Below are 25,111 nucleotides of genomic sequence, written 5' to 3' on the forward strand. Positions count from 1 at the left end.
ATCCATCGGTCCCTGCACTTACACACTACTTAAGCTAAAAAAAAAGAAAAAACACACATGCCCCCCCCACACACACACACACACACGCGCGCGCCCCCAAGGGAGGACTCTAACCTCCAGCGGGAGGGGCCGCGCAATCCGTGACATGGCGCCTCAAATTTCCCAGATCTTAACGCCATACTACATGAAGGATCAGTGAGTTCGCTTTTCAATCCAACATGTACACATCAACAGCTGTTGCAGCACTGCAACGCAATGGTTCCTGATCCGAATGTTCCTTGACTTAAAATTCGATTCAGCTCGAACCGCCAATTAGCGAACAATATACTAGCTTACGAAATACGTAATAAGCTTTGTAGCTGAATTCGAGATTTCCCCACATAGTAACGCAACACGTCGTTCTCCACGTAATATTTGAACGTAACTTCAAAGAGTACCACAAGGGACAGTCAGTGTTCACGATATGACGATCTAATAGATAATGCAGGAAGTTTTTACGCTTTTCGCAAATGATGTTACTGTGCACAGGGAAGTTGCAACGCTAGAAGACTGTAGCGAAAGGCGAGATGATCTGTAGAGGATCGACGATTAGGATATGGACCGGCAGTTGACCCTGCGGAAAATTTAACGCATGGCGAACAAATAGGTGAAGAGATGCACTGCTGTCGATTATCCTATTTGTGACAAATCACTGTAAAATACCTAGGAATAACCAACTGAAGCAACCTAAAGTCGAATGACCACAAAAGAAGTCAACTTTAAAAGTTTAAAGAAACTCCATTAAGTTACGGATCTAGGAATATATTGCAACCCCCTGTGTACCACTCACGCATAGAGTTTGAAAACAATACTGGACTAATTACAGATCGCACACGTTTAAGCTATCATCCCTCCCATACTCCGTACGCGAATGGAACGGGAATAAGCCGTAATAAGCGGTACAATACGAAGTACTCAGATGCACTTCGCAGTGGTTTGCAGAGTATAGAAGTTCATATTGAAAAGAGCTTGTGTGAAAAGAAGATTCATTGGATGAGTAGCAAGGACACGTTATTTACCTAGGAAGTAACTGCCTTAGAACAGTCGTTCGACATTTTCCCGAGTGCTGCTAATCAGTGTGAAATCCTTACCATGTGATGTCAGCACAGGAGGAGATTATGTAATGACCGCAAGTGAGTTTTGTGGTATTGCGGGTTCCTTTAACAAGCGTGAAAGCGTGGCGGAGACCTTAACAAATTCCAGAGGCAGAAGTTATGAGGCGTGCATAATAATTTTTTCTACTGTCAAAATTCCCCAGAGTTTAAGTTTCAAGAAAAGTTACTTAAGGTTTAACTTTCTACCACTTAGACATCGCGAAACGATCACGAAGAAAAATGACAAATTAGAGACCTTACAAAAGTGGACCATCAGTCGTTTTTCTCTCGCATCAATCACGAATGGTACAGAGAAGGTGGAATACGTTGGCGGTACTACAAGTACTCTCCGCTACACAACAGCAGTAGGCTTGAGTAAGGCAGATTAAGGAGACACTGTGACAGCGAAACGAGATGACCGCTGTCAGACGGGCGGGAGAGTAGTTTGTAGATCCTTCTCTGTGTTTGCCAAGATAATGTTATCAGCCGGCCGGAGTGGCCGTGCGGTTCTAGGCGCTACAGTCTGGAGCCGAGCGACCGCAACGGTCGCAGGTTCGAATCCTGCCTCGGACATGGATGTGTGTGATGTCCTTAGGTAACTTAGGTTTAATTATTTCTAAGTTCTAGGCGACCGATGACCTCAGAAGTTAAGTCGCATAGTGCTCAGAGCCATTTTTTGTTATCAGTTTACTGGAGTTCGATGGCAGCTGTTGAGGATATTTTGCTTTTTAGCTCAGAGTCTGCTAATATTGAATACAGGATACTGTTCTGACCTCGGCTGACGCTTGCAACATATTGAGAACATCACAGAGGTGTCGTCCTCGGTCTGATAGTACAGTGCAACGCGCAAGCCTGGCTAGTATGCATTTATATTCAAGCATGCATTTCTCGCAGTGTTTCCACATTTTGCCGAACCCTGCAGCTACCGATTGCATCTTCATCTGGTAAACGTCAATAGAAATCTGAATCGTGCTACATTAACGTCTGCTACTGCGTTAGGAGAAAGAGTTACGTGTTATGCCCATTGATCTGATTTGCCTATCTGTGTATTGAACTTTAAAATGAGTAATAACCAAAGCATCCGCAGTGTAGCGCATCTGCCGAATAACCCCAACGCCGCGCCGTGATCTTCTGAGCACGTCCTCGTTGTGACGTCATGGGCTCCCCGAGTAGCAAGGGGTTTCTCCTGCTGCAGACGCCCATCCGTCGGTCTGCTGTGGGCAGAGTAAACCTCCGACGTGTACTCGCTGTACCAACAGCGCCTGTGACCGCGTGACACAATGCCGTCATTGACGGCTGGCCCACGGCAGCCAGGTCTAATTGCCGTGGCATACCTGCACGCCGACACATCCGCCTCGGCGGCACGCGGCCCGCCTACCTGATGGCGCTGGCCCATACAGAGCCGGGCCTCGCCTTAAACGGGCGCGCGTCGCGACGCCGCCTGCTGATGGGCGACTAGCACATCTGCAGCTACTGCCGGACGTCACCCTCCCAGCATGCAGCGCGACCGACACGCAGGCTGCACGTAGGCACCAGTCTGCACTGCCTACCATACCAGCAAATACTGCAACTACTGTACAGCTTGGGTCATAATCAACCTCCATTACATCATGTGGAACAGAGGTATTTTTTAACACTGCAGCACGCATTTCGAACTGTTTTACGCCACTGGTTACATCCATCCCTCCGAAGCTAGGCCACATGGTTGACAGCCTCCTGAATAACCCCATGTACACTACGTGATCCAAAGTATCCGGACACCTGGCTGCAAATGACAAGTTCGTGGTGCCCTCCATCGGTTATGCTGGAATTCAATATAGTTTTGGCCCACCCTTAGCCTTGATGACAGTTTCCACTCTCGCAGACATACATTCAATCAGGTGCTGGAGGCTTTCTTCGGGGATGGCAGCCCATTCTCCACGAAGTGCTGCACTAAGGACAGGTATCGATGTCGGTCGGTGAGGTCTGGCACGAAGTTGGCGTTCCAAAACATCCCAAAGGTATTATACTGGCTTCAGGTCCGGACTCTGTGCAGGACGGTTCATTACACGGATGATGATGTCTTATAACTACTCCGCCACAGGCCGTGCATTATGAACAGGTGCTCGATCGTGTTGAAAGGTGCAATCGCCATCCCCGAATTGCTCTCACCTCCCGCTTAACTGTCATAGTACTTGCAGTGGAACCTGATGCAATCTGGAATTCCTGTGTGATGGTCTGGATAGATGTCTACCTATTTCACATTACGACCCACTTCAACTGTCGGCGGCCTCTGTCAGTCAACAGACGAGGTCGGCCTGTACACTTTTGTGCTGTACGTTTAACTTAACGTTTCCACTTCACTATCACATCGGAAACAGTGGACCTAGGGATGTTTACGAGTGTGGAAATCTCGCATACAGACGTATGACCCAAGGGACACCCAATCACCTGACCACGTTCGAAGTCCGTGAGTTCCGCGGAGCACCCCATTCTGCTCTCTCGCGATGTCTAATGACTACTGAGGTCGCTGATATGGAGTACCTGGCAGTAGGTGGCAGCACAATGCACCTAATATGAGAAACATATGTGTTTCGGATGTCAGAATACTTTTGATTACATAGTGTATATCAAATCACTTTTTTGCGGCTTCACTGCCCCTACCTATTAATACTTCTGCGTTGCAGGCTGTCGTATTTTACTGCAGTAACTATAAATCGAAGGTAGTACATACCCTATTCATAGCTGTTCCGATATTTGTATGTACATCTTTTTCCTATATTTGGAACTACTATACTGTGTAACATCTGTGTTTTCGTTCTAATTCCACTCTAACATCTCTCGCGGAGTGCAAGCGATGTGTATATACACATACTGGCCTTAATGGCAACTATGATGACAGATGTAATGACAAATTCGTGGAAAAGGACTTTTTGTTGTAAATGTTTAGTGTGTGTGGAAGGATGTTTCCATTTTCTGTCACTTTGAGAGTTTCTTTATCCAGACCCTTTGCTATACTGTAATTCATTCGCTGAGTTATATAAAGCTGCTCACTTTTTCTCCCACATCTGATGTTTTAAATGTAATGTATTGGTCACGGTATCTTCGTACAGGTCTTCCTATTATCAGTGCTTAAAGGTCTAAGCAAGATCCAAACTTTTTAATTACTTGTGTCATTCTTGCACTGTGTTTCTGTAATATGCAGTTAAATGCGGCAAGGGTCAATCTCCCTGTCCAACCTAACCTCTATTTTGACTCCTAAGTGTTCACAGAAATATCCTTGGAATTGCAACGTGGACTTACTGGCATGCTGTCTGAATCTGAGTTCTGGGTGCCACCAATATGAATTCTGTTTTCGAACAAGGTGACTCGCCACGTCTGTGTAATGTAGTTCCCAAGTCCGGCCAAACAGTTCGAGGTCGCCGTTAATAACGCCTCGCATTGCCAGACGGAAGTGAGGCGGGCCGCCGTAACATCTGGAGTTGCCGTTACGGCAGTAAACGCTTCTCAAGCGTCCGCGGTGCGCATGACGTGGTGCAGTATCGCGTGCTGCAGATCTACACGGCCACGTTCAAGCAGGCGTTACACCCACGCAGACGTCGGCTGGAATCGTTTTGGAGGAACAATAAAGGGGATCAGCAGGGGGAGCACAGGATAATGTATTCAAAGCGTTTGTGCGACACATGTAGCCTTGTCGTTAGGTTAGGAATCAAGTTAACGTGACGAAGGGAAACGAACAGCATAACTGTAACATGAAGGAAAGACGATATCCTGCGTTACGACTTTGTCGTCAGAGACAGAGCATTCCCTCAATGGAGCAATAGAGGAGGAAATCGGCTCTACAGCGGTGTCCGATGTTTTGACCGCGTATGTGTGGTTACCGTTTCATTTCTGGAGTCGCCTCGGCTACTTTCTGTCTGCAGGAGAAAAACGTTTTTTGTCGTTCCAATCCTCTTACATAGGTGGCGGTCGGAGTCGATTAGGCTCCTATTACGGACCAGAAATTTCATCATGGCGACCAGTGTTTGCAACACTCAACACAGAGAAGCTTGTGAAAGTCCTGGTACGCAGGAGCGCCTTATAGAAGAGACGTAAGTACGAGTAAGAAAAAGCCTACCTTCTGCTCGTGGTTCTTACGTAAGTTGGATGATTTATTCTAGAGAAAGAGCTCCACGAACTTAACAAGTCAATAACTCGTTGGTCCATCTCTGGCTCCAATGCTAGCCGTCATTCGGCTTTCCGTTGCTTGTAGTTGTTCCATGTCCTCATGAGGTATATTATGCCAAATTCTGTCCAATAGATCGTCAAAATGCAGAGCTTTATGGAGGGCCCTGGTCATAATGCTGCAAAAGTACTCAATTGGGAAGAGATGCACCGACCTTGCTGGCAAAGGTAGGATTTGCGAAATACGAATACCAGCAGTATAAACTCTCTGCGTGTGTTGGCGGGCGTTATCTTGCTGAAATGTAATCCCAGGATGGCTTGCCATGAAGGGTATTATTGTCGACGGATCACTGTGCTGCCGCGGATGAAAGCCAGAGTGGTCCTGCCATGAGGAAAATGGCACCTCAGACCGCAACTCCAGGCTGTCGGACCGTATGGCGGGTGAAAGTGAGGACGTTATCCCATCTCTGTCTGGGGCTTCTCTGAAACAGTCTTCCTTAATCATGAGGCCTAAATTCGAAGCGGGACTGAAGTCAATTTTACTCCACTGAGATTCCAGGTCAAACACGTCACCGGATCTCTCCCTTATCAAGGACTTTGTAGCATTATAAGCACGGTCCTCCAACCAGCTCGGGATTTTGAAGATCCACCGCCCCAATTGAACAGAATTTGGTACGACATCCCTCGTGAGGAAATCCAAGAACTATAAAAATCAGTGCAAAGCCGAATAAATGCTTACGTAAGGGCCAGAGGTGAACCAACGCGTTATTAACTTTCTCAATTTGTGAAGCTCTTTCTCTTGAATAAATCATGAAATTTTCCTGCAATTATTATTTGTTCCTGTGCACGCGTACCTCACATCACATCTACAGATTTCCGAGCCATTCGGATAATTCCTTCGTGGTGTGTGTGTTTTTTTTTTTTTTGTCGCAGAGCAATTATGTGGAGCCGTTTGGAGCTCTAGTAACGGGCAAATCGGGCTGCAGCCCTTGCAGGTGTGTAAGTGATGTGTACTGCCCGCGGAAGGTGGTGGTGTACTCAAGTACATTTCTAAAATTCATCAGAAGTGATCGTAAGCGATGAACCAAGTTATCTCTCCAACACGGGAAGTCTAGAGGAATCTGAAGTGAGATCCCAGATGCGGCCGTCTAATTCTGCTCGGCCACTTCCCTGTGTTGTTCTCGTCGAGTGTTGTGAATTAGTGAGGGTGGATTTGTCCAGTAGCAACAGGCCTCTGAGGGGTGCGTGGAGCCGATAGCTATCTAGCGGTGGCGTTGGATAGAGGACTTTGCTAGGATTGATATCAGTAAATTTCACTTGTCTCGGTGATTATTGGCAAGAGTCACTACTGGAGGCAGCTCATGGCGGCGTATAGAACTGTTAGTTAACATATTACACTGCGGTGATCGGATTCCTGGATTTATATTGATGGTACGGGGTCTTTTATCATTGGCTATGCAGTTGTGAAAAGTTTAACCCTATCTCGCAGGTTGAAGTGGAGCTGTTTAGTGGTAACCCTTATTCAGAACGGCTGGTAGTGTAGCAAAGCAAATAATCAGCGTCCGCCAATGAAAGTTTCAGATTAAATCCGCGGAGCACTACGTTGTCGCGTAGTTTTTCTGGCGAGCCGCATATCGCCTAGGCCACCTGTGATCCGCGCGACGCCACGGAAGCCCCGACACTCCGACGAATGGAACGTTTCAGTTCGATGAACCACACCGTTACTAACCATGTAAATCTTCAGTAGTGATGGCCAGCAGGAATTTCAACTCAGCTTTTTGTATGTGCGGGTTCAACTCTGGTAAAAGGTGAAATTTGGGCCTTTACCATAGTGTTCCACGTACGGATCGCAACTTCGAAGAAGAGTGCATACATGAGCCGTCTTTTGCGCTTTTACAAGAACAATGAAAGGAAAATATCTTTTCCTACAAATCGTTTTACAATTTCTCAAAACACAGGCCTTTAAAACTTGTTTTTGTATCTCTGGTCTCCTTGGCATAACATGCCTTGGCACGTGTAGAAAGGGGTCTTCTGTTCTGTTGTATGTGGTAGTACGTCCTTCGCTTGAAGGCACACATACTTGCGACCTTTCTTTTATAAATATTAATAACAGAAAGTAAGATTGGTTTTCCTGTAACAACCAAGAGCAAGCAGTAAAATCAGTTACATTTCTCAGCCCACATGAAAAAATACCACGATGGACTTCGACAGAAGAAGTTGAACTACTCGGATTCGATAATCATCATCCTATTCTTGTAAATACACTAAATATAGGTTGACTTACACAGAAGACTACAGCAACCAGCCACATCTTGTTTTGGTTGTAGGGTATCACCACCCCAAGGAAATATCGTCAGGTAGGGAAACAAAAGTCGAAATCTAAAGTAAAACGTGAACTAGCCGTATGAAGACCGGTAACGGCGCTGTTTAAATAAATAAATAGCATTGTAAAAAATGACTGATTGCTGTAATCTTCGGTGTAAAAGTCAACCTATATCAAAGACACTAGTGTTTCCATTTTATGCTCCAGTTCCTTAAAATACTGGAAAAAAGCGAAACAAACTACTCGCTGAACTGTCGAGGTTTGTGACGATATTTTCAAAATTTGATGAAGTTCAGTGTCTTTAAAGCTGACAGAGTCTCTACGAAAAATCATTAAGAAACATAGAATGGAAACGTTGATGCCAAGTTTTCGTTTTTTCCACGACACTTTCTTTAAACGCTCATCGTAAAACTATTCGCCCAGTCTGAGTTGCTATTGTTTTAATGATAAATTAGAAATTTAAAAGCAATAGTAATCTCACACATACGGTAAACAGGCCACTAGACGGCCGTTTCCGAAAGCTAAAAAGCCCACCCTTGCAGAATAGTTAAGGAAGACCTCTGCGAAGGCGAGTAACGAAAATAGAGGCAGAAAATACACTCCTGGAAATGGAAAAAAGAACACATTGACACCGGTGTGTCAGACCCACCATACTTGCTTCGGACACTGCGAGAGGGCTGTATAAGCAATGATCACACGCACGGCACAGCGGACACACCAGGAACCGCGGTGTTGGCCGTCGAATGGCGCTAGCTGCGCAGCATTTGTGCACCGCCGCCGTCAGTGTCAGCCAGTTTGCCGTGGCATACGGAGCTCCATCGCAGTCTTTAACACTGGTAGCATGCCGCGACAGCGTGGACGTGAACCGTATGTGCAGTTGACGGACTTTGAGCGAGGGCGTATAGTGGGCATGCGGGAGGCCGGGTGGACGTACCGCCGAATTGCTCAACACGTGGGGCGTGAGGTCTCCACAGTACATCGATGTTGTCGCCAGTGGTCGGCGGAAGGTGCACGTGCCCGTCGACATGGGACCGGACCGCAGCGACGCACGGATGCACGCCAAGACCGTAGGATCCTACGCAGTGCCGTAGGGGACCGCACCGCCACTTCCCAGCAAATTAGGGACACTGTTGCTCCTGGGGTATCGGCGAGGACCATTCGCAACCGTCTCCATGAAGCTGGGCTACGGTCCCGCACACCGTTAGGCCGTCTTCCGCTCACGCCCCAACATCGTGCAGCCCGCCTCCAGTGGTGTCGCGACAGGCGTGAATGGAGGGACGAATGGAGACTTGTCGTCTTCAGCGATGAGAGTCGCTTCTGCCTTGGTGCCAATGATGGTCGTATGCGTGTTTGGCGCCGTGCAGGTGAGCGCCACAATCAGGACTGCATACGACCGAGGCACACAGGGCCAACACCCGGCATCATGGTGTGGGGAGCGATCTCCTACACTGGCCGTACACCACTGGTGATCGTCGAGGGGACACTGAATAGTGCACGGTACATCCAAACCGTCATCGAACCCATCGTTCTACCATTCCTAGACCGGCAAGGGAACTTGCTGTTCCAACAGGACAATGCACGTCCGCATGTGTCCCGTGCCACCCAACGTGCTCTAGAAGGTGTAAGTCAACTACCCTGGCCAGCAAGATCTCCGGATCTGTCCCCCATTGAGCATGTTTGGGACTGGATGAAGCGTCGTCTCACGCGGTCTGCACGTCCAGCACGAACGCTGGTCCAACTGAGGCGCAGGTGGAAATGGCATGGCAAGCCGTTCCACAGGACTACATCCAGCATCTCTACGATCGTCTCCATGGGAGAATAGCAGCCTGCATTGCTGCGAAAGGTGGATATACACTGTACTAGTGCGGACATTGTGCATGCTCTGTTGCCTGTGTCTATGTGCCTGTGGTTCTGTCAGTGTGATCATGTGATGTATCTGACCCCAGGAATGTGTCAATAAAGTTTCCCCTTCCTGGGACAATGAATTCACGGTGTTCTTATTTCAATTTCCAGGAGTGTATTACTGAACTCTTGAACTGCCATCAAATATGGTGCTTACGAACGGTCGCACCATGAGTCAAAGATGTCCAGGAGAACTTCTAGAGTTGTTGACATCGGATTTCCCCTGTGGACTCAGATCATTAGTAAGCCATTAACCGACTGATTGTGAGACGAATTCTGACCGAACAGCCTCTACTGACATTCTGTCGCTACAAATATTACAGTTCTCAGCACTGTGAAAAGGAATAAGACTCGGTTGTTTGGCAAAAATTGAATTTATTGTGTATACCTTCTCCATTATCATCATAATTAAATAATCCGCAAGAGCAAAAGAGAATAACTACACGCATACCTATGTCTTCAATAAACAGAAATTAAAGCCTATTAAAATATAGCAGCGAACTTTGTAGCCCACAAAAGTTGTCAGGAGCCGGGAGTTACTGGAAATATAAGAAGAAAGATGAAGGCGGCAGGGAATGGGGATTGGGGAAAAGGTACGATAATTCCGTGCAGAATACTCAGACTGAGTAACGAATACTGTTCAAAATGGTTCAAATGGCTCTGAGCACTACGGGACTTGACATCTGAGGTCATCAGTCCCCTAGAACTTAGAACTACTTAAACTTAACTAACCTAAGGACATCACACACATCCACGGCCGAGGCAGGATTCGAACCTGCGACCGTGGTGGTCCCGCGGTTCCCGACTGTAGCGCCTAGAACCGCTCGGCCACCCCGGCCGACAACGAATACTGTACGTAAACAATGTTGTCAATGGGTGATAACGTCTTTCGGAATTCGTATTACCACGTGTCACACTTTCTTGATGCCTGTTTTCAAAGCGGAGATTAAATAGTATAGCGAGGAAAACATTGAAGGAAGACTTGAGTTTAACGCCTTCGTATAATTCACGGCCGTCACAGTTACACGAGAATGAGTTGGTGACTTGTAATAACCGCACCGCATTCGCCTCATGTCTGGCCAGGAAACTACTAGGGGGTGGACATAAATGAGGAAAAACAAATTACCATGCCTTATACGGTGTAAGTAAACCGTTAGCATTCAAAGCTGCTTCCCGTCATTTCGGATTGGATAAATTCAGGATCCACATGAGTTTCAATGCAAACTTCAGCCATTCTTCCTATTTTTAAAAAAAAAAAAGGTTCATGTAATGAGGAGGTATCACAAAAGATCAAATAATATTGAGATCTGGTGACTGGAGGCCCGGGAGAAAAGACACTTCATCCAGGCTTGCGATGCGAACTGCGTGAACAGGTACCCTCGCGTCTTCGAACACAGCACTGCCATTGAGGAACGAACACTTTACCGTGGAACAGATCTTATCGGCCAAATGGTCACATAATTCTTGTTAGTAATCCGACACTGCGCAGTAACTTCTGCCCAAATCATCACTGCATCACTGCCATGTTTCACTATTGGGACACAACTCGGCCAGCAGTTGGAAACAATGTGAAACAAGAATCATCCGACCAAACGATGTTCCTCCAGTGCTAGAAAATCCGGGTCTTATGGTTTCGGCAACAAGTTTTCCTGTTAGGGCCATTTGGATCAGTGAGGAGTGGTTTTGGAATTCCATCTCGCCTTGTAAGTACCTGAGTATACCTCTTGTTTTATTGATTGGCGACTCCATGGAGTGCTGTGTGCCCAACGACCATATACGTGAAATTAGAAGGAAGGTCAGCGTCGGCCGTAATATTGATGGATTATTGATAGCAAAATCGATTTTCAATTATATAGTGATCATCTTCAGTGCTGTGGTGTACAAATTAAACTCGTAGGCACTGGTATCAAGTTACCAGCAACCAAGGCTACGAAACGATCACAATAACTAGCATGCCCTGAATTATTGTGATCGTTTCTTAACCTTGGTTACTGGTAACTTGATACCAGTGCCTACGAGTTTAATTTGTACACCACAGCACTGAAGATGATCACTATGTAATTGAAAATCGATTTTGCTATCAATAATCCATCAATATTACGGCCAACGCTGACCTTCCTTCTAATTCCTCTTGTTTTGGTGCAACAGGGTACGCGATTGCGACATTCAGTTCCGGAGAGGTTTTGTCATAAATCCGTTCAATAACCATCCGTCACCGTCACTTAAAATAATTTCGTACGTATTGAGACTTGCCAGAACATGTTTTTCCATTGTCCTTACGCGCGGTATAGATCTTCGATACAATGCCCCTTGAGACATCGAACACTTCCGCTACCTTCGTTACGGACCCACCGTTCGCCCGCAATCGAATTCCCTTAGCTGCAACATAATGCACTCACCAACACCCAACACATTTCCGACCACGGCGGACCCATCCCCAGGTGCGGTTCGTGGTCAAATGCAACAGCGCAATGGGAAGGCTTGGTTAGCATCTGCGTTTATGTTGAAGCATGCGTTTCTTGCTGTTTTTTCGTATTTTTTGTCCAACCCTTATACGTCGCTCACAGCGAGATGGTACCTACAACTTGTCAATTTCCGCCACTTTGGTGTTAATATTCTGGCTTATTTACGGAAGCCGTTTATCAAGAGCTTTAAAGGACTATTCCAGAATCACTGGTGAGAAGAGACAATACGATATTGACTTCTCAGGCCGCGCAGAGACAAAAGCAGCTGCCGCGGCTGGGGCTGCCGCGACGTCAGCACGGTTGGCGATCCGTTGTGTAAGCCCTGGCCGTGACTGGAGCCGGCCTTCGCCGCTCGCAGACTCCAGACGTGCCGTGCCTTACCGGCGCTGGTGACAGAAGCTGTGGGGCACACTCGCTCGAGTCGTTTTGTTCGCGCTCCCTCGCGCCTTCAGACAAAACAAGGGGCGCTCTTGTACGCAGGCCGAGAGTCAATAGGAACGGCTACCGCGAGACCTGCAACGGCAAAACATGAGGTGCTGGCGGTTCCAGGGAAAGCCAGCCAACACACAAAGGAACCGGAGCACTACAAAGCCTCCGCCGCACCTGAACTGCTTGTTGTGTGCCAGACCATGCACCTCCCTCTTGTAAATTCTCGCCCTTCCATCACTCAGCTTTAACTGACTACTTTTCAATGCATTTTGTTCCTAATTGTCCGTCTTGCTCGCACCTCGCTCTGCACCGATCAGCCACATCATTATGACCACCTACCTAAATAGCCGGTATGTCCATCTTTGGCACGGATAACAGCGGCGACGCGTCGTGACGTGGAAGCAATGGTACGTTGGTAGATTTCTGGAGAGAGTTGGCACCACATCTGTACACCCACCGAAGTCCTGTAAATTCTGTGCAGGAGGGGGGAGGCGATGAGCTCTGACGCCATGTTCAATCACATCCCAAATGTTGTTGTTGTTGTGGTCTTCAGCCCTGAGACTGGTTTGATGCAGCTCTCCATGCTACTCTATCCTGTGCAAGCTTCTTCATCTCCCAGTACCTACTGCAACCTACATCCTTCTGAATCTGCTTGGTGTATTCATCTCTTGGTCTCCCCCTACCGTTTTTACCCTCCACGCTGCCCTCCAATACTAAATTGGTGATCCCTTGATGCCTCAGAACATGTTCTACCAACCGATCCCTTCTTCTGGTCAAGTCGTGCCACAAACTTCTCTTCTCCCCAATCCCAAATGTGTTCGAACGATTTCTGATCTACCGAGTTTGGGGGGGGGGGCCTTCATATCAATTTGAACTGGCTAGTTCCTCGAACTACATCATTACACTCCAGGCCTTGTGATACGGTCCATTATTCTGCTGAAAAATGCCACTGCCGTCGGCGTACATGATCGTCATGAAGGGATGTACGTGGTCTGCAACTAGTTTACGCTGCTCCTTGGTCGTATGGTTCCTTGGACGAGCTCCACAGGACCCACGGATGCCCATGTGAATGTTCGCCAGTGCATACAGCAGCCGCCACGAGCTATTCTCCGTCCCGCAGTACAGGTACCATGGAGCTGTTCCCCTGCAAGATGACTGACTCGCGTCCATCGGCATGATGGACGGGATTCATCAGACCATGCAACGCTCTGCGACTGTACGTATGTCCAATGGATGGTCACGTGCCCATTTCAGTCGTATTTGCCGGTGTAGTGGTTTAACATGCTGCGGAGGCCAATCGTTGGAAATGTGCAGTGCACTGTGCGTCTGGACAAAATGGTTCAAATGGCTCTGAGCACTATGGGACTTAACTTCTGAGGTCATCAGTCCCCTAGGACTTAGAACTACTTAAACCTAACTAACCTAAAGACATCACACACATCCATGCCCGAGGCAGGATTCGAACCTGCGACCGTAGCGGTCGCTCGGTTCCAGACTGTAGCGCCTAGAACCGCTCGGCCACTCCGGCCGGCTGCGTCTGAACACACTTGTACTCTGCCCACCATTAAAGTCTGATACTAGTTCACCACAGTTCGACGCCTGTCATGTTTAACCGGTCTACATCTACATCTGCATGGATACTCTCCAAATCACATGTAAGTGCCTGGCAGAGGGTTCATCGAACCACCTTCACAATTCTCTATTATTCCAAACTCGTATAGCGTGCGGAAAGAACGAACACCTGTATCTTTCCGTAAGAGCTCCGATTTCACTTATGTTAGCGTGGTGATCGTTTCTCCGTATTTAGGTCGGTGCCAACAAAATATTTTCGCATTCGGAGGAGAAAGTTGGTGATTGGAATTTCGTGTGAAGATTCCGCCGCAACTAAAAACGCCTTTCTTTTAATGATGTCCAGCCCAAATCCTGTATCAGTTGTGTGACACTCTCTCCCGTATTTCGCGATAATACAAAACGTGCTGCCTTTCTTTGAACTTTTTCGATGTACTCTGTCAGTCCTATCTGGTAAGGATCCCACACCGCACCAAACTACGACATCCAACACCTGTAATGAAGGCTGGCCGTCCAACCCCACGACGCCTGGAAGTGGTTACACCTTCGTTTCGCCACAGCCTTCTTCGATCACTCGACAAGCCGTGGAGTTTCCGAAATGGTCATGCCGAGCCTCCGGGCCATCACAGTCTGCCTTCAACCAACCTCAGATCGTGCGCCTTCCCCATTACACACAAAGACAGCACACTAAACGCCCACACATTGAGGCTCAACCGGTGCTGATGGCTCGCTATCACCATACTACGGGGGATTGTCCAGTTTTGGTGACCGCCTCGTGGTACCACTCATCCATCCACAGCGCCTCACAGCCAAGGCGTATCTGCATTTCCTGTGTGTCACCTGCCCCTTCGACTGGAATACTTTTAAGCCATAGTCTCTCTCCAATCGTCCGTGAACAACTGCATTTCGATAAAAAATGGAAATCCAAAACACGAGGTTTTATTTTTTATGCTAAACGTGAAACGTTTTCTCAAAAGCTGCTTCAGCAACTTTGCTTCGTTTACATACATTACCTTCTTTCAGTCAATGACTGAAGTTTCAGCTTTGTGCTTTAGAATGTCATTCCGTGCCTAAGTTGTGAAGTGCCACCTCTAGTAATGTTTTGTTAATTTTACAATGCAGTTTTGAACCGAAGTACGGAAACCTCTTTTAACTGCCTGGTTAAGTCTTTTTCTTTTTGTTATGGTTTTAGGGCGCAAAACTGCTAAGGTCATTAGCGCCCGGTCTGTGACTTAGGAAACCTGGTTAAGTCTGTTCGAAAGGCTGCAGGAAGGCAACGGCACACTGCCTCTAATAGTACCTCGCCAAGTAAAGTACTGTCGTGCTCAAACCAAACTTCGGAATGATGACAGTTTACCTTAATCTTCTTTCGAGGCAGTTTTAAGCGGTCACGGACGTTCATTACCGCAATCATCATCAGACAGACACTGCCGAGACCAATAAGGTTCATTTATTCACCTCAAGATGATTTACGGCTGGTCCGCACACAGTATGCTCCGTAACAAGACAGTATTGACTGCGAGAGGGCGTGTTACGGCTATCAACGGATGAAGTTACACGGTTCGTATCGAACCCAGTAGCAGTCGCAATTACGCAGAGGCAGTCAGCAGCATGCGACGTGGAGAGGTAATTAATAGTGATCAGGCTGCGCGAGCTACACGGAGAGGGAGTGGCGGTATAGTGCAGCTAATGAGCCCCTCACGGTAACGTCGCCCAGATCCCGCCAACAACGCTGCTGCACCCAGTGACGTCACCGCGAGGTCGTCTCCGCCACATGGGCGGGCTGCTCGCTTCTAACATACAGCGCGTATTCCGCAAAGCACTGTAGTGTGCATAACATTGTGTACTTCGTTTACCGACGTATCAATAGAATCCGTTTGCTGTTGTGTACCATTCGTGTATTCGGTGAGGTAAAGTAACTGCAAACTCCTGTATGCGTTATACACTGAGGTCACAAATGTCATGGGATAGTGATATACACATATACAGATGGCGGTAGTATCGTGTGCACAACGTATAAAACGGCAGTGCATTGGCGGAGCTGTCATTTGTACTCAAGTACTTCACGTGAGAAGGTTTCTGGCCTGATTATGGCCACATACCTTGAAGGCAGAATGATAGTTGGAGCTAGACGCAAGGGACATTCCATTTCGGAAATTGTTATGGAAATCGGTATTCAGAGATCCAACGTGTCAATAGTGTGCCGAGGATACCAGATGTCGGGCATTACCTCTCACCACGGCAACGCTATGGCCGACGGCTTTCACTTAACGACCGAGAGCAGCAGCGTTTGGAGAGTTGTCAGTGCTAACAGACACGCAACACTGCCTGAAATAACCGAAGAAAGCAATATGCGACGTACGATGAACGTATCAGTTAGCCCATTAACTCCAAATTTCGGCGCACTGTCCTATGGCAGCAGACAACAGACGCGAGTGCCTCTGGTAACCGCACGACATCGCCTGCAGCGCCTCTCCTGAGCTAGTGCCCATATCGGTTGGACCCTAGACGATTTGAAAACCGTGTCCTGGTCAGATTAGGCCCGATTTCGGGTGGTAAGAGCTGATTGTTCGCGATAGGTTCGAAGAACATTCTGGACAGTGACCGAGCGGTTCTAGGCGCTACAGTCTGGAACCGCGCGACCGCTACAGTCGCAGGTTCGAATCCTGCCTCGGGCATGGATGTGTGTCATGTCCCTAGGTTAGTTAGGTTTAAGTAGTTCTAAGTTCTAGCGGGCTGATGACCTCAGCAGTTAAGTCCCATAGTGCTCAGAGCCATTTGAACCATTCTGGACAATTGGAGCGAACGATTTGGCCACCTAGATCGCCCGACATGAACCAAATGAACATTTATGGGACATAATCGAGATGGGACATAATCGAGAGGTCAGTTCGTGCACAATATCCTGCACTCACAACACTTCCCTAATTAAGGACAGCTACGGAGGCTGCATGGCTCATTATTTCTGCAGAGGACTTCCAACAACTTGTTGAGTCCATGCCACGTCGATTTGTTGCACTATGCCGAGAACAAGGTGGTCTGTCACGATATGAGGAGGTATCCCATGACTTTTGTCACCTCCGTGTAATCTCTCGTGTATCATTTTAGTGAGTCCTAAGCGGGATAGAAGCTTGTGTCAGCAGAGCTACAACTACGCACCTGAAGTCGGTTGTGTCGTAAAACGAAGCAGATTGCTATGCTCCGTCCATCTGACATGGACTGATTCTCCTCTCATTCCTTTCTTCCTGTAACCTGATACTATCGTATGTACAAACTGTACGACCGATCTTTATATCAAACAAGTTGTTTTATAAATCGGGCGGAATAAGAGGAAATGATATGGATATACGAGTACGAAGAGTTAGATGCGAACTTGGACAGCGAAATAAGGTACGGTACTTGCTTTAAATATGTAACAATCGCTTCCCCTTGTCCTGGACAACGACATTTTAGAGCAGAAGTTAAACCTGAGGGCAAGACAGCAGAACACAGGTTGCGACTTGAGTCATCGTGATTTAAAGCTGCCAGGTGTCTCATAAATCATACCGAGGAATGCGCTGAAGCAAGGTCACACGAGGCCTTGTTTTGTACAGGGTCATAAGACAAGTACATAGTTCGCCCATAAAGGCGAGCGATAACGATAGCGTCGTCTTGTCGCACATGCTTATCCCCCCCCACGTCACGCGCGGGCGGGCGGGCGGGCGGGCGCACACACACACACACACACACACACACACACACACACACACACACACACACACACACACACGAGAGAGAGAGAGAGAGAGAGAGAGAGAGAGAGAGAGAGAGAGAGGGGGAGAGAGAGAGAGAGGCAGGCATGATTATGTCATGAGAAAGAAATTGTCTTTCACTGTAGTGAAAGTTTCATTACATTAACCAATTTCGTCCAGTTCTGCTTGGTTGTCCTTGTGTGTGTCGTAACTATCTAAGTAACTGGAACTGAACAGATACACGAAAAGAGAACGCTTATATCTTGTTCTACAGAAACTTTGTATTTCTACTTTAATACTACTTTCCCGAGTATGTGAACGAGTTATGTTGTTGTTTGGGCAAACGATTCCGTTATTTACTACAGTGGCCAAAGCGTTGGTCGATGTAAGACGACGGCGGCCACATAATAGGAAAATACTGAAAACGGCGGCGGAGGCAGCTCCCACAATATTTCTATACTACTTAACGTAACTCAGGTCGTGACTCATTAGATGGATGTGGAGAGCTACCGATGAAAGATTCACAAGTTGGGCAGCTTAACAAGGTAAACCAGGCTCTAAATACTGTAATCACATTGTTCATAAATGTAAATATGTATTCAGGCAGCAAAGTATTTTATGGAATACTGCTAAGGCTCCCTTCTAATGCAACAGATATCACGCAGTTCTATTCGCGTATTCCTGGACGGTTCAAATTCAATAAATTCAACAACAAGAGCAGAAATGTGGACGTTCGTCAGTTACAAATATTGCTGGGCAGGTCTCAGTTCTACGAGAATTGTCTTAACCGCCTCTCAGTTGCGACTACTCCCAACGGAAATCTGCAAGAGGCGTGCAAGGCCGTTCTTCTGTCGTCTTGAATAATTCTTTCCAGTTACTGTGTAAGGTCGTATAACCCGTGCGTTTCTCTCTTACAGAGATTTCCCTGTTTCCTTAGACCTAGCTTCATCCCGTTTTTTCACAAGACAATTTCTTTACTAAGTATAAGTAAACATAACACAACCGCAACGCTGAACCATGTCTATTTGCTGAACTGAGACTAAACGCGAGAATGAGAGCTGACTGAAACGTGTACGACACAGCATACTCTTACGTTGCTTTAACCGTACGAGGCAGACAGTAAACACAATCTTGTATTATTATTATTATTATTATTATTATTATTATTATGGTTGGGGTTGGTTGGGTTGTTTTGGGGAAGGAACCCAGACAGCGAGGTCGTCGGTCTCATCGGATTAGGGAAGGTCGTCGGCCGTGCCCTTTGAAAGGAACCATCCCGGCATTTGCCTGGAGCGATTTAGGGAAATCACGGAAAACCTAAATCAGGATGGCCGGACGCGGGATTGAACCGTCGTCCTTCCGAATGCGAGTCCAGTGTTAAACCACTGCGCCACCTTGCTCGGTGTGTATTATTATGGTAAATGTTTTAAGAACAGCGTGTCCCAAAAGCAAATGTGTCAATCGTCACGTCTTTCTAGAACGTGGTAAACGTTACTTCATCAAAAAGTTACATATATAAACTTTATTTAATTAGTCAAATTCTACTGACTACAGAACTGTGATGAATAACTGTTACAGTCGATTCGACCTAGGAGTTTTTCTTTACACTGACTAAATCTAAATTACAACAATTAAACTTCTAAGCGTTCCAAACGTTTTTAGCATCTAACAGGTAACGGGACCTCCCATTCTTTGTGCCTTTGCCCGTACTAAACACGCCACTTCAGTGCAAGATTTGCATTTTTCTTGGATGGGATCTCCATTTTATCTCGCAAAACTGGTCGAGAAATGTCCTGGTAAAAAGAGGAAAATGCCGCTTAATCCTAATTCTGCGACTGATCACTATCTGCCTAGAGTCGTGACTGCAAACCTTGTGACTTCAGAACAGTAGCGATTTCTTCGTTTGATAATACATTATGGTCAGCATCAGTACTGTCACGGCTAGCGCTCATATTAGAGCAAACGAACTCTATGAGCTTGTGTTTAACATCGCGTCCACGAGAATGCATCTCTTTATATAAAAGAAACGTGTGGAAATAATCGGTTGTGACGTAGATTAAAACTAATACCAAAGAATTCATCCGAATGATGTTCAAAATGAGAAGCCTCTAACCTGCAGGATCGATCCTAGCAATTTTGATATCTTAGAATCTGCGTCATTTCCAACTTCAGTCTTTGCGTATCGGTTGTGGACAGCATGGACTTGTGCCAGTAACAGCCTGTACTGAATCTGTTGTTTAATACACCGCATGTCATAGATCCGCTACCGCAGCAAACGATGACCGTGCTTCGTTACTTAGTAATCCGCGATGAACTAGGATAATGGTATGCGGTAAATGCCAGATTTCACGCTCCAGTGAGCAGAACCTGTCCAGAGCAGCTCCCGTTAGTAGAAGACCGCCTAGAATCTAGATCTAGTACGGTAATCGTCCCCGGTGTTTTCATCTAGTTCTTGTGGGTGGGTCAGGACATTTAACGGGATAGACTATGGTAGCACCGTTTTGAGCCTAAATTTTTTATTGGCTTAGAATGTCGCCTGCAGAGACTAAGATTCAGTCATATAAACTGTGCTATAAATATCATACGTCAAAACCACGATTTATTGCATGGGGGTATGCCACATCCGAGTGCTCAAACGCAGCTGATGTAATACTATTATAGTTAACGACAGAATTGAAGTCCTATTAACTTCGGATAGTATCACAGAGGCCATTAGTTTCAACTAAAACACTATGAAAGGTGGCTACACTGTATGAAAGGTGGCTACACTGAGCCACAGCGCCAAAAATCGCGCCAGAGAGAGTATTGTTCCGCCGCCTCCACTGGCAGTGCGTGTTGAGAGGTAGCGGCAGGCAGTCCTTGCCGAGCAGTTGTGGTGGACAGTGCTTGTATCTGAAGTTGGAATGAGATGGGGTAGTAGTGAGTGTTTGTTCGATGTTTTATGCAGCTACGTGATGGGAGAGATAGTAGATGTTGTTCCAATGGAGATATTGTAATGACCTGAGTGCTTTTCGTCAATATAAATTAAGGTAACTAACTACTGTTCTTTATTTTCTTATTATTTGTGTGTCCTGAATAATGCTTCATTACAGGTTCAGTCAACAAAGCATCTGGCGTGTGTTCTTGTATTAGAGTGTAATTCTGGGTTTCTTGCACAATTGTAGTATTTCCAATTTTCTTTTATCACGTCAGTATAAATGATATTTAAAAATTCTTGTCTTGTTGAAGAAGAACCGTGCCAGATGTGCGTTGAGTCACACTCCCACACACAGAACAGTTATACTTGTGCTTTGGTTTCGTATGTTTTATAGTTGCTGGGGACTTAATTAATTAATTGTGTTAACGAAAATTTTCATTTCATTCTTTGTTGTCATTCTATGCAGTCAGATAGCGTAACAATTAGTTGTCAGGGCCAGCCGTTTACGAGACTTGCGTAATCGGACATACAGCGACAGGAAATTAAAAAAGTATTTGCATTTCATTTTATTAAGCCCCCATGCAACTATTCTCAACAAGATTTCTCTTCGTAATATGAATATGCTAAAGTCTCAAAGCACGTGCTTGTCTCGATGCTTGCCTGTACAACTACAGAAGGAGTGCTCGAAAAGACGAACGTGAAACATTTTCCATGGCTTTGAGCCACAGTCATGAAATACTTGTTTTTTAAAGTAAACCGCCATTTGACTCTGTATTATATTTACCTTTTGTACTATCTAGATTTCGGCTTTATGCCATTATGAAGTAGAATGCTAAAAGCTGGAACAAGCTAAGTCGCGCGGGATTAGCTGAGCGGTCTGGCGCTGCAGTCATGGACTGTGCGGCTGGTCCCGGCGGAGGTCCGAGTCCTCCCTCGTGTGTGTGTGTGTGTGTGTGTGTGTGTGTGTGTGTGTGTGTGTGTGTGTGTGTGTTTGTGTGTGTGTGTGTGTGTTTTGTCCTTAGGATAATTTAGGTTAAGTAGTGTGTAAGCTTAGGGACTGATGACCTTAGCAGTTACAGTCCCATAAGGTTTCATACACATCTGAACATTTTGGAACAAGCTAACAGCAAGGTACACAGTAAAATTTTTGAAAATTTACAAAAAACATTTAGATGCACACTGATGTAAAATTACGAGATATTCACTTGTTACACCATTATTAAGTTCTCTTAAGGCCGTCCAAAGTCGGTAACAAGGCTAATAAATGTCTACGATTTAACCGTCAAAGACAGCTGACAATCACATCTTAAAGACATGTACGCAGATCTGTTTGTGCATTTACTGTGGAGAAGAAATGTGACTTATTAATGAAACACTGTTCGAACTGTCATATCTTGACTTCGTAATCCTACCTTAGTTATTGAACTTCCGGTCCTATTCTACTATTAGAGGGTGTACAGCAATGGCGTTGATGCGGATAAATTAACCATCTTGGCGGTGGCTTCTGGCCATTTTGTGTAGGGGAAGATGTACAAGCAGCGGCCTGAACGATTCTTCGGCGGTACCTACAAGAAGTCGTTTTAACAGTGACATAGAAGCAGAAAAGAAAGAGAATAAAAAAAGTACGAAAAATAAAAAGCAGCCGAAGATAACAAGGGCTGGAACAAAAATGGCTCTAAGCACTATGGGACTTAACATCTGAGGTCATCAGTCCCCTGGACTTAGAACTACTTAAACCTAACACATCCATGCCCGAGGTAGGATTCGAACCTGCGACCGTAGTAGCAGCGCGGCTCCGGACTGAAACGCCAAGAACCGCTTGGCCACAGCGGCTGGCAAAGAATGCGAACAGGAAACGCAACCGTAGAAGGACTTCTTTTGGTAACAAACATGAAGACAGAGTGCATGTACTGCGGATTTAGTGCGAATTATGCTCCCTGTGGGTTCACGAACTCTGTACGGGAGTTGAGGAACACGGTTTGTCTTTTGTTTGCGGAAAGTGTGAATATTTAATTCTAATCATGTTTTATAGTGTAATATAAGTAGTTCTGTTAAGCCGGCCGCGGTGGTCTAGCGGTTCTGGCGCTGCAGTCCGGAACCGCGGGACTGCTACGGTCGCAGGTTCGAATCCTGCCTCGGGCATGGGTGTGTGTGATGTCCTTAGGTTAGTTAGGTTTAAGTAGTTCTAAGTTCTAGGGGACTTATGACCTAAGATCTTGAGTCCCATAGTATAAAAAAGAAGTTCTGTTAAAACAGTCTTCTTAACCCTTATTTTATTGGTTTAAAACTAATTGGGCCCTCAGATAATTGAATTGTTTGAAGTAGTTAATCTGATCCGAAAGTAAACTACTCGATGCGACACTTCAGTAGTTGCAAATCATACTCACTAATTTCTGGGCATTTCTGACTACAGCTTGAGAGATATGAATACCTTAGCCTGGTCACATTGTGTAGCTCTGCTCCACTGTTGCCTAAAATACTCAACAGTTAAAGGAGATACGTACATTTCCCATTTTGCTTTATTGACACATTTAATGATAGGACGCTAAGAAGGCCAGAAAGACTGGGGGGTATAGAGGTTGCCGAAGGGGTGGGGGTATTGGAGGGCGGGGGTGGAAGGAGAGGCGCAGTGCAGTGCGTGACCAGTTACCCAAGTTACTTCGTTTTATAGAACGTTTCTTAGTAGGTATATGCACTTCGTAACCAGCCACGATCAACTGTCATGCGACAGGAGTGGTTCAGCACAGGAGCACAAAGTTAGTGCCTTCCTGCGGAGTCAGCCACAGTGATCCCCGGTAACAACGATGGCTAAGGAGATGAGTCAGATAATTAAATTACGCATCCCGATAGCGCACCAGGGCCATCACCGCCCACTCGCCTATGGCGCTGACCAGCGCGCCCGATGCCGTCGGCGTGGGCGTCGGCTGTGACTGCACACGCAGACTGCGGCCTGACGTGAAAGTCGCGCCCGCAATCGCCTCCAATTACTGGTTTATCTCCGGCACAATGAGCGCGCCCAGCTGCGAAAGCCCGCCGCTTTGCCGCAGCCAAAGTAGGTCGGAGTCGCTGCCGCCGCCGCTATCACATACGCCCGCAGCTACTGCCCGAGGTTCGACACCACAACACGTCAAGAGCTTCCTGTACTCTCAATCTACAATCTAGTTAGGCATTTATGAACTCAGAAGTTGTCTTTGCTATTCAGCTGTTCTAGATGCTGTGTTCCTTCACTTCCGAAAGGTATCCGAACAGAGTGAAGTTCTGTCTTAGTCAACAGAACACGAGCTTGGCGAGTATCGGATCAGACTCATGACTGAATTCAGGACTTCCTAGAAAAAATAAAAACGTGTTATGTTTTGCTGGACGGGACGAAAACCACATCTACACTACTGTTTGGAAAAAGTGATACCAAGACCGAGAGATGTGATCACAATGAAATTCATTTCCCCGATTAGGGACATTACTACCCCGTACATGCACTGTGACCGTGGCAAATCAATACGGAATAGAGCAACCATGTGCTACAATCAGAGCCGCGTAACGTCGTGGCATGGATTAAAAGAGCGCCTGAATATGCTTCAGGGAAATACTCTGCCACGCGGTTTGTAGGCGCGTTCACAATGAATCAATTGTGGCTGCTGGAAGACTTGAACGAATAAGTGCCGACCGATCATATCCTAGACATATATGAACCCTGACCGTGCAGCTCTCTAGAATGAAATGTTAATTAAATCAAGACCCTAAGCTGCCGAAAGCATTAACATACATCAACGGGGACAGTTTAAAATGTGCGCCTCGACCGGAACTCGAACCCGGATCTCCTGCTTTCATGGCAGACGCTCTATCCACGTGAGCCACCGAGGGCACAGAGGGTAGTGCGACTGCAGGGATTTATCCCTTGCACGCTCCCCGTGAGACCCACATTCCCAACTTAATGGCTACACACATTTAGAGTGCCCCTGCCCATTACGCTCATTACTCGCAGCAGACGATCTTACCGGGTCTCGTAAGAGTTCGGGCAACGCGTATGCATCCGCACAGAAGGTCAATTGCCGGTTAGCCGTAACTATATGAAGATGGTATCTGTTCTTTCGGACATGTCCGAATGTAGTGTGTAGACATTAAGTTGGGAATGTGGGACTCACGGGGAGTGTGCAAGGGATATATCCCTGCAGTCGCACTATCCTCTGTGCCCTCGGTGGCTCAGATGGATAGAGCGTCTGCCGTGTAAGCAGGAGATCCCGGGTTCGAGTCCCGGTCGGGGCGCACATTTTCAACTGTCCCCGTTGATCTATATCAACGCCTGTCGGCAGCTTAGGGTCTTGATTTAATTATCATTTCATATCCTACACATGTTGATGGAAGACATGTCAGGCTAATGGGCAGATCAGGGAGCCACTGGTAATCGTCGTCGTCCGAGAACGCTTACTCATGCCTCGCCACATGCGGCGAAGCCTTGTCCGGCTGAAATACGGCATGTGGAACGGTCGGCAGGTAGGTCC

At 46.7% G+C, this 25,111-nt stretch overlaps 1 protein-coding gene and 1 non-coding gene across 3 annotated transcripts in view; one reads left to right on the forward strand and one right to left on the reverse strand.

Annotated features, from left to right (window-relative positions):
• LOC126092243 (rhophilin-2) overlaps positions 1 to 25,111 on the reverse strand; it is a 740,337-nt gene that overhangs the window by 428,671 nt on the left and 286,555 nt on the right. The window lies entirely within an intron of this gene.
• Positions 24,801 to 24,875, forward strand: Trnat-ugu (transfer RNA threonine (anticodon UGU)). The gene has a single exon. It is a non-coding gene; the product is annotated as a tRNA-Thr (tRNA).

The sequence above is a fragment of the Schistocerca cancellata genome, chromosome 7 (assembly GCF_023864275.1).
Source record: "Schistocerca cancellata isolate TAMUIC-IGC-003103 chromosome 7, iqSchCanc2.1, whole genome shotgun sequence".
In the NCBI taxonomy this organism is placed as follows: Eukaryota; Metazoa; Arthropoda; class Insecta; order Orthoptera; family Acrididae; genus Schistocerca; species Schistocerca cancellata.